The sequence below is a fragment of the Dromiciops gliroides genome, chromosome 5 (assembly GCF_019393635.1).
Source record: "Dromiciops gliroides isolate mDroGli1 chromosome 5, mDroGli1.pri, whole genome shotgun sequence".
Lineage (NCBI taxonomy): Eukaryota > Metazoa > Chordata > Mammalia > Microbiotheria > Microbiotheriidae > Dromiciops > Dromiciops gliroides.
The window spans coordinates 208935916-208947243 of record NC_057865.1 but is presented as its reverse complement, the minus strand read 5'-3'; positions in this window follow the sequence as shown (position 1 = coordinate 208947243).

Below are 11328 nucleotides of genomic sequence, written 5' to 3'. Positions count from 1 at the left end.
TCACACCCAATTCAAACACTACTAAATCAATCAAGTCAGACCCCTGGGTCTACCAAATTCCATTATTTTAACACATTAGGATAGGTGAAATTTGAAAGAAATCTAAATAATGAGAGGTAGATTCAGAGCCACAGAAATACCCAAACTAGATTTCCACAATTTTAACATTTTCCATTTTATTCCCCACCATATACCTAGTCAGTTCTAAATTAGGGTCAGCATCCAGGTTCCACAAGTTGAGCAAATTCCAGGCAGTTGGAAAGGAGTGTTAAGCAAGCAGTATATTGTAGCCTTTGGAAAGTCAGAACATGTCCATCTCAAAAAAGATCACTTGACTGGTGGCCAAAATATATACAACAATCTTTATTTATTTTATTTTTAAAATTTTATTTATTTTATTTTATTTATTTATTTAATTAACAAAGTGACAGTGTGCTCTACTATGGGTTGAAGAAATCAGAGAAATTGGCCAGATTGTTGTTAGGTCTACCAAATGTACAATTATCCCACACTATTATTAGCAATAATATCACCTAATTTTTAATCCAAAGATTTCAATGCACAGGACAGTTTGTCTCTGCAGCCTCCCAATGAAATAGGTCCCACATACTAGTGTAGTATAAATAACACTGTACCAAAAAAACAAACCCTGGCTCCAACACTTAATAAGTAAGTGAACAGTTTGGGAGTATAATTTGTCTATGGGACAATTTGAGATGTCTAAGGAACAACTGGAGGTTTAAGGCTAGAAGTTAGGAGAAATGCTAGAACTAGATAGGTCATATGCATTCAGGTGGAAATCACAGGAGATGAGATCACTAAGTGAAATATATAATTGTATTTATAATTATATCAACTTTGATGATCATTCACTCACATTTACTGCACTTTACTTGCAGTAAAAAGATTACAGCATCACAAAGATCATACACTGTGACGAGGTGGGATTTATACCAGGAATGCAGGGCTGGTTCAATATTAGGAAAACTATCAGCATGATTGACCATATCAATAAAAAAAGCAACAGAAATAATATAATTATCTCAATAGATGCAGAAAAGGCCTTTGAAGAAATACAGCATCCATTCCTATTAAAAACACTAGAAAGCAGCTTACCTTAAAATGATAAGTACTATTTATCTAAAACCATCAGCAAGCATTATCTGTAGTGGGGATAAGCTAGAAGCCTTCCCAATACAATCAGGAGTGAAGGAAGAATGGCCATTATCACCTCTATTACTTAATATTGTATTAGAAATGTTACCTATAACAACAAGAGAAGAAAAAGAAATTAAAGGAATTAGAATAGGTAATGAGGAAACAAAACTCACTCTTTGCAGATGATATGATGTTATACTTAGAAAATCCTAAAGAATCAACTAAAAAGCTATTTGAAATTATTAACAACTTTAGTAAAATTGCAAGATACAAAATAAAGCCACATAAATCATGAGAATTTCTATATATTACCAACAAAGTCCAGCAACAACAGATAGAGAAATTCCTTTTAAAATAACTGTGGCCAGTATAAAATACTTGGAAATCTAACTGCCAAGACAAAACAGGAACTATATGACCAGAACTAAAAAACACTTTTCACAACAATAAAGTCAGATATAAACAACTGGAAAAATATAATAGGCCGAGCAATGCTACCTATTTATTTAGTGTGATACCAATCAAACTATCAAAAATATTTTATAGATCTAGGAAAAATAATAACAAAGTTCATCTGGAAAAACAAAAGCTCAAGGATATCAAGGGAATCAATGAAAAAAAATTCAAAAGAAAGTATTAGCAGTACCAGGTCTCAAACTGTATTATAAAGCTGTACTTATCAAAACAATCTGGTACTGGCTAAGAAATAGAGAGGTGGATCAGTGGAATAGAATAGATAGAAATTACACTATAACAAATGACTAGAGTAATGATAAACCCAAACAAAAACTCATTATTTAACAAAAACTGCTGGGAAAACTGGAAAATGGTATGGCAGAAAATAGACCAACATTTCATACTGTATACTAAAATAAGGTCAAAATGGGTACATGATTTATACATAAAGGATGATACCATAAGCCAATTAAGAGAGTGTGGACTAGTTTATCTGTCAGATTTATGGGCAGAGGAAGAATTTAGGACCAAAAAAGATATAGAGAGTAAAACAAAATATAAACTAGATCATTTTGATTATATAAAATTAAAAAGTTTTTGCACAAACAAAACTAATGTAACCAAGGGAAGCAGAAAACTGGGAAAGAATTTTTGAAACAAATATCTCTGATAAAAACCTCATTTCTCAAATACTGAACTGAATAAGTTACTGACATTTGCTTCCCCATGATCCAAGGAAGCTATGAGATTTATTGGCTTCTTCAGGTTTTGGAGAACCCACATTGCCCCCCCCCATTTATCCTGATGGATTTACTCAGTTCTAGACTAAATATTCTTAATGTCCCTTGTTAAATATGGCACACACAGTTTCCCTACAGTTCTATGTTTCATAGGCTATCTCTTTAGAAGTCCAGGCCCTTGTGACCCTGCAAAGTCCAGGTTTTTTATCGGTCTCTGTTCACAAAAACCAGGCTGAATGGAATGTTTGGCAGGCACCAATATGTGGCTAGAATAAACAACCGCTAGATTCTAGAGCTCTAAGTTCCTCGGGGCAGTCATTCATTATACCACTTTTGAAAATCAATTTTTTATTACTGGGCCCTAGTTACTAATGAACAGATGTCACATGGTCCTACAATCATCCTTGGTCCAGAGTTATCCATTATAGATTGGGTGATGGTAATGGTCCTTTTAACAAGATAGGTAGAACACAAGAAGCTCCAATTATTTAAAGTACCATTAGAAATTAGAAAAAGGTACATTAGAAATCATGATTGGTTGGGTCCCTGCCTGTATTAGTAGCCTTCACAAACAGGTGGTTTCTAGAGACTAAGGCCTTCTGTCCAGACCCTGGAATCCTGCTTCCTTCACTGGTTCAGTAGGACCCCACATATAGAACTTGACACCTGAAGAACACCATTTTGCCTGGCTTACAGATTGTTTTATCTGCTCCAAGAGAGACACATGAAACTGGATTTCAGCAATCACTGAATTTGTTTATGGTATCATCCTTTATGTGTAAACAGGGAATATTATAGGAATGGGGGTCCTGATAAATCCTTAGAGAGGACTGAGCTCTAGGCTTCATGGCTAGCATATGAGAGAGAGCCTTGAGGGATGGGGCTAAGAAGTTCATTTATACTAACTCCTCAACAGTAGCCATGGCTCTGGCTAAGCTGTCTGGGGCCTGGGGAGCAAAGGACAGGACAATCAAATGCTACCATTTGGGGTTAGGATCAATGGTTCTCACTGCATAGTTATTTGTGAGGTATGTCAACACCCATCAGAGACATTACATGCTAAACATTCAGTTTGGAGCTTTTTTTGTGTGTGTGTGAGGCAATTGGGGTTAAGTGACTTGCCCAGGGTCACACAGCTAGTGTTAAGTGTCTGAGGTCGGATTTGAACTCAGGTACTCCTGACTCCAGGGCCAGTGCTCTATCCACTGCGCCACCTAGCTGCCTCCTTGTTTGGAGCTATTATAAGAATTGGAGAGACTGGGGAGTGAGTCCATTGCCAATATGGACATTGGGGTCATGATGCCATGTTTTGCTAGGCATAAAACAAATGGCCTTGATTGGCCTTTGAATAAAGTCATCCTGATCATGTGGGTAGCTACATGAAGTCAGGATCCCTCAGACTTAGTGGATTTCTGATACCATATGCATCATCATATCCTTAACCATGTCCTTCCTTGATGATGCATATTTCTACATGGAAAGGAGAGGGCTGCATCTGGAGAAGCAAAGTGTTGTATCCTTGTAACATATGCTTGTTTCTTTCTTTTTTTTTTTAAATAAACATTTCTATTTAAGTTTTGGGTTCCAATTTTTATACCTTTTCCCCTCCCTCCCTTTACTCCTTCCCCGCAGGGGCAAACAATCAAATATGGGTTATATATGTATGATTGTGTAAAACATTACCATATTTGTCATTTCGTACAAGAAAACTTGATTTTAAAAAAAGAAAAAGTGAAAAATAGCATGCTTCAGCCTGTTCCATCAACACCAGTTCTTTCTTTGGAGGTGGATGGTATGTTTCATCCTGTAAGGGCCAAAATTTAGTATGGGGAGAGTTAATTGGGTGGCTCGCCATAATATTGGAGTAAGAAAGGAGATTAACAGCCTCTTTCAAAAAACAAAACAGGATTTATTAATAGGAACAAATTTAAAACACAAGTGAGGTTAATAAAGCTAGGGACAATGAAAAAGGGAATAGGGGAAGGAAAAAAATACAACCCGCAAACTCACCACCACCTGGAAACAGCAGTTTCAAAGAGAATCAGCTGCCCAGTGTCCCTCTCCCACTCTCACTCGCGCAGAAGTGCTCTCTCCTCCCTTCTCTCTCCCAGAAGCCCCCTCTCCCACAAGAAACAGGGCCGACCACACACACAGCTCCAAGCTAATTGGCTGGCAGCCCTGATTGACAGAAGTAACAGGCATCTCTACAGAGGCGAGTTCCAGACACCAAAGACCACCTGACTTGTCCTCACCAGGCTTCTCATTATAAGGGGCTAAAATTCTAGCTATGCTGTCTAAAATATCTAATGAGTGGTCACCAATAAATTATAAGCTTTAGCAAGAGTATTTAAGTGTTTAAGTATTTATTAAAGAACATTAGGATCAGAGAGAAAGGTAAAAATCTAACTATTTCTAAGAGACCCCATCATCTGACCTGCCATGGCGAGGTCAGGAACCAAAGAAACCCCAATGCTTCCTGTGAAGCTGGGAACATCCCCCCCCACGTGCACACACAGCTCCAAACTAATTGGCTGGCAACTTTGATAGACAGCACCCATGAGCAAACATCACTTCCTGATGCCAGAGAAAGCTGAATGGCTTGCCCTCAGACGCCTTCTCCTCATGGAGGAGCTTTCCTACAGTAACTCTCCAGCAGGCGGCATCATTCTAATCGTTACATCATCATGGCGGGGCTTTCCTCATTTTAATTTGGCCAGGCCCATGCAGATGCATGGGTGTCTGGTGTGAGGCCAGCACGCACGGGCGTGCACCAGGGCCTCCAATCCCAGCCAAAGATGGGGCGACAGAAACCCCAAATCATAATTAATTCCTTATAATCAATAGTCCTTTGGAATTATCTTGGATCATTACATTGCTAAGAATAATCAAGTCATTCACAGTTCTTCATCAAATAATATTGCTGTCTCTGTGCACAATGTTCTCTTGGTTCTGCTCACTTCACAATAAATTAGTTGATACATGTCTTTCCAGGCTTTTTTGAAGTCATCCTGCTTGTCATTTCTTATAGCACAATAATAATCCATCACCATCATATGCCAGTTTGTTTAGCCATTCCCCAATTGATGGTCATTGATCCTTTGATTTCCAATTCTTAGCCACCACAAAAGGAGTTGCTATAAATATTTTTGTAGAAAAAGGTCTTTTTCTCTTTTGGGGGATGTCTTTGGGATATAAACCTTTATAAGGGTATGCACAGTTCTATAGCCCTTTGGGCATAGTTCCAGTTTGCTCTCCAGAATAATTGGATCTTTTCACAACTCCACCAACAGTGGATTAGCATCACAGCTTTCCCAACATTCCCTCCAACATCCAATATTTTCCTCTGATAGGTGTGCGGTGATACCTCAGAGTTGTTTTAACTTGCATTTCTCTGATCAACAGTGATCTAGAAAAATTTTCATATGATTATAGATAGCTTTGATTTCTTTGTCTGAAAACTGCCTGTTCATATCAGTTATATCTTTATAAATTTGACTCAGGTCTCTATATATTTAAGAAATGAGGCCTTTATCAGAGATATTTATTTCAAAAATTCTTTCCCAATCTTCTAGTTCCCTTATAATCTTGGTTTAGTTTTGTTTGTGCAAAAGCTTTTAAATTTTATATAATCAAAATTAACTATTTTACATTTTATTTTATTCTTCTTTGGTCCTAAATTCTTCTTCTGCCCATAAATCTGACAGATAAATGATTTCATACTTATTTGCTTATGGTAAATTTATGTGTAAATCATGTACCCATTTTGACCTTATTTTAGTATACAGTGTGAGATGTTGGTCTATACCTAGTTTCTGCCATACTGTTTTCCAGTTTTCCCAGCAGTTTTTGTCAAATAATGATTTTTTGTTCCCAAAACTTGGAGCTTTGGGTTTATCATATACTAGATTACTATAGTCATTTATTATAGTGTAATTTCTATCTATTGTATTCCAGTGATCTACCTCACTATTTCTTAGCCAGTACCATATTGTTTTGATAATTATTGCTTTATAATAGTTTGAGATCTGGTACTGCTAGACCACTTTCTTTTGCATGCTTTTTCATTGATTCCCATGATAACCTTAATCTTTTGTTATTTTTTCTAGCTCTATAAAATATTTTTGATAGTTTGATTGGTATAGTACTAAATAAACAAATTAACTTAGGTAGGACTGTCTTTTTTAATATATTGGCTCTGCCTACAATTAATATTTTTCCAATTGTTTAGATCTGATTTTATTTCTGTGAAAAGTGTTTTTATAGTTCTGCTAATATAGTTGCTGTGTTTGTCTTGGGAAGTAGACTCCCAAGTATTTTATATTGGCCACAGCTATTTTAAATGGAATTTCTCTATCTGTTGATGCTGGACTTTATTGGTAATATATAGAAATGCTGATGATTTACGTGGGTTTATTTTGTATCCTGCGATTTTGCTAAAGTTGTTAATAATTTCAAGTAGCTTTTTAGTTGATTCTTTAGGATTTTCTAAGTATAACATCATATCATCTGCAAAGAGTGATAGTTTTGTTTCCTCATTACCTATTCTAATTCCTTTAATTTCCTTTTCTTCTCTTGTTGTTATAGGTAACATTTCTAATACAATATTAAATAATAGAGGTGATAATGGACATCCTTGCTTCACACCTGATTGTACTGGGAAGGCTTTTAGATAATGCTTGCTGATGGTTTTAGATGAATAGTACATTTTAAGGTAAGCTCCTTTTATTCCTATGCTTTCTAGTGTTTTTAATAGGAATGGGTGCTGCATTTTGTCAAAGGCCTTTTCTGGATTTATTGAGATCTATTGATTTCTATTGCTTTTTTTTATTGATATGGTCAATCATGCTGATAGTTTTCCTAATATTGAACCAGCCCTGCATTCCTAGTATAAATCCCACCTGGTCATAGCGTATGATCCTTGTGATATATTTCTGTAATCTTTTTGTTAGTATTTTATTTTAAATTGTTGCATCAATATTCTTTAGCGAGATTGGTCTATAATTTTCTTTCTCTCTTTTGGCTCTTCCTGGTTTGGGTATCAGAACCATATTTGTCTCATAAAAGGAATTTGGTAGGACTCTTTAAATGTTTGGTAGAATTCACTTGTGAATCCATCTGCTCTTGGGGATTTTTTTCTTAGGAAGTTCATTGATGGCTTAATTTCTTTTTCTGCTAATCTGGGTAATTTATATTTTTGTAGATCCACTTAATTTAGATTGTCAAATTTATTGCCATATAATTGGGCAAAATAGTTCCTAATAATTGACTTAACTTCCTTTTCATTGGTGGTGAGTTCACACCTTTCATTTTTAATACTAGTAATTTGGTTTTCTTCTTTCCTTTTTTTGATCAAATTGACCAATGGTTTTATTGTTTGTTTTTTCATAAAACCAGCCTTTTAATTTATAATTCAATGGTTTTCTTACTTTCATTTTTTAAATCTCTCCTTTGATTTTCAGGATTTCCAATTTGGGGTTTATTAAATTTGTTCATTTCCTAGGTTTTTTTTAGTTGTATGCCCAATGCATTGATCTGCTTTTTCTCTATTTTATTGATGTAAGCAGTTAGGGATATAAAATTTCCCTTAAGAATTGCTTTGGTGTATATATATGTGTGTGTATATATCTATATCTATATGTATAGAGATATATAGATATAACCTATATCAGATTACCTGCTGTCTAGGGGAGGGGGGAGGGAGGGGAGGGAGGGAGAAAAATCTGAAATTGTAAAGCTTGTATAAACAAAAGTTGAGAACTATCTTTACATGTAACGGAAAAAATAAAATACCTTATACATTAAAAAAAAAAAAGAATTGCTTTGGCTGCATCCCATAATTTTTTTTTTTTTGAGGCAATTGGGGTTAAGTGACTTGCCCAGGGTCACACAGCTAGTAATTGTCAAGTGTCTGAGGCCGGATTTGAACTCAGGTCCTCCTGAATCCAAATCCATTGCGCCACCTAGCTGCCCCTGCATCCCATAAATTTTGATATGTTGCCTCATCATTGTCATTTTCTTTAATAGACTCATCAATTGTTTCTATGATTTGTTCTTTGACCCACTTGTTTTTTAGAATCAGATTATTTAATTTCCAACTGGTTTTTAATCTTTCAATTGTCCATTATTGAATATAATTTTATTGCCTTATGATTTATGTTTACTATTTCTGCTTTTTTGAATGTAGTTGTAAGGTTTTTATGCCCAAATACATGGTCAATTTTCATGTAGGTCCCATGTACTGCTGAGAAGGTATATTCCTTTCTATTCCCTTACAGTTTTCTCCAGAGAGAAAACTTTCTTATTTACTTTTTGGTTAGATTTATTTCTGAGAGGGAAAGGTTAAGGTTCCCCACTAGGATAGTCTTATTATCTATTTCCTTCTGTAACTCATTCAAATTCTCCTTCAAAAATTTAGATGCCACACCATTTGGTGCACATATGTTAAGTATTGATATGACTTTATTGTCTATGGCAAGATACCATTTCCTTCTTTATCTCTTTTAACTAGATCTATTTTTGCTTTTGCTTTTTCTGCAATCATGATTGTTACCCCTGCTTTCTTTGCTTCAGCTGAAGCATAATAGATTCTGTTCCAGCCCCTTACATTTACCCTGTGTATATCTCTCTGATTCAAATGTATTTCTTGTAAACAACATATTGTAGGATTTTGGTTTTTAATCTATTCCACTATCTGCTTCTGTTTAATGGGTGAGGTCATCCCATTCACATTTATAGTTATGATGACTGTTTATTTCACTCAATGCTATTTTTCACCTGTTTATGCCCTCTCCATCTGACCTCCCCATCCTCTCTCTTCTCATAAGTGTTTTACTTATGATCACTGCCTTCCCCAATATCCCCTCCCTTGTCCACCCTCCCCTTTCTATTATCACCATCCCTTTTTAAACTTCCTTATAAGGTAAGATAGATTTCTATGTCCAACTGAATGTGTTTGTTATTCCCTCTTTGAGATAACTTTGATGAGAATAAGGTTTAATCTTTGCCTATGCCCACCATCTTCCCCTCCATTATGATAGTTCTTTCATGCCTCTTTGTGTGAGTGTGTGTGTGTGTGTGTGAGAGAGAGAGAGAGAGAGAGAGAGAGAGAGAGAGAGAATTCACCCTATTCAATTTCTCCCCCTCCTTCCATGCAATTTCTTTTTATCCCTTTATTTTGTTTTCTGGAGTGTCATTCCATCAATGTCACCTTATGGCCACACCTTCTGTCCACATATATTCCTAATTATTATTATTATTTTTTTTTTACGCAGGACAATGGGGGTTAAGTGACTTGCCCAGGGTCACACGGCTAGTAAATGTCAAGTGTCTGAGGCCGGATTTGAACTCAGGTCCTCCTGAATCCAGGGCCGGTGCTTTATCCACTGTGCCACCTAGCTGCCCCCCTAATTATTCTTATAATAAAGTTGTTAAGACTTAAAAATATTATCATCCCTTCAATATTACCTTATCACCACATCCTCTTTACATATACTTCTAATTGCTCTAATAATTGCTCTAATAATAGTTATTAGGACTCACAAATATTATCTTATCATATAGAACTAGAAAGAATTTATCCTTATTGAATTTTTTAGTTTTTCTTGTTTTTTATTCTACCTTTTTATGTTTCTGTTGATTCTTGTATTTGGAGGTCAATTTTTTATTCAACTCTGGCCTTTTAATCAGAAATGCTTTGGGGCAGCTAGGTGGTGCAGTGGATAAAACACTGGACCTGGATTCAGGAGGACCTGAGTTGAAATCCAGCCTCAGACACTTAACACTTACTAGCTGTGTGACCCTGGGCAAGTCACTTAACCCCAATTACCTCACCAAAAAACAACAACAACAACAAAAAGAAATGCTTTAAAGTCCTCTATTTCATTAAATATCCATTTTTCCCCCTAAAAAAAATATATATATATATTCAGTTTTGCTGGGTAAGTGATTCTTAATTGTAAACCCAACTCCTTTGTCTTCTGGTATATTATATTCTAAGCCCTGTGATTCTTTTTTTTTTTTTTTTGTGGGGCAACGGGGGTTAAGTGACTTGCCGAAGGTCACACAGCTAGTAAGTGTCAAGTGTCTGAGGCTGTGATTCTTTTTTTTTTTTAGTGAGGCAATTGGGGTTAAGTGACTTGCCCAGGGTCACACAGCCAGTAAATATTAAGTGTCTGAGACCGGATCCGAACTCAGGTCCTCCTGACTCCAGGGCCAGTGCTCCATCCACTGCGCCATCTAGCTGCCCCCCTGTGATTCTTTAATACGGAAACTGCCAAATCCTGTGTAATTCTGACTGTAGGTCCCAGGTATTTGAAATGTTTCTTTTTGCTGCTTGCAATAGTTTTTCTTTGATCTGTGAGCTTTGAAATTTGGCTATGATGTTCTAGGGAGTTTTCATTTTGGGATCTCTTTCAGATGGTGATCAGTGGATTCTTTCAATTTCTATTTTGCCCTCTGGTTCTAATATTTCAAGGCAGTTTTCTTTGATAATTTTTTGGGGTGAGGCAATGGGGGTTAAATGACTTGCCCAGGGTCACACAGCTAGTGTCAAGTGTCTGAGGCTGGATTTGAACTCAGGTCCTCCTGAATTCAGGGCCAGTGCTTTATCCACTTCACCACCTAGCTGCCCCTCTTTGATACTTTCTTTAAAGATATTATCCAGGCTTTTTTTTTTTTTTGGTCATGGCTTTCAGGTAGTCCAATAATTCTTCTATTAACTCTCCCAGAACTATTTTCTAAGTCAATTGTTTCTGCAATGAGACATTTCACATTTTCTTCTATTTTTTAAAACTTTTTTGATTTTAATTGTATCTTGGTGTCTCATAGAGTCATTAGTTTCCATTTGTTCAATTTTAATTTAAAAAATTATTTAAAAATAAGAATTATTTTCTTCAGTGACCTCTGGTACTTACTTTTCCATTTGGCTAAATCTGTTTTTTAGGGAGTTATTTTCCTCAGTAAAATTTTTGTATTT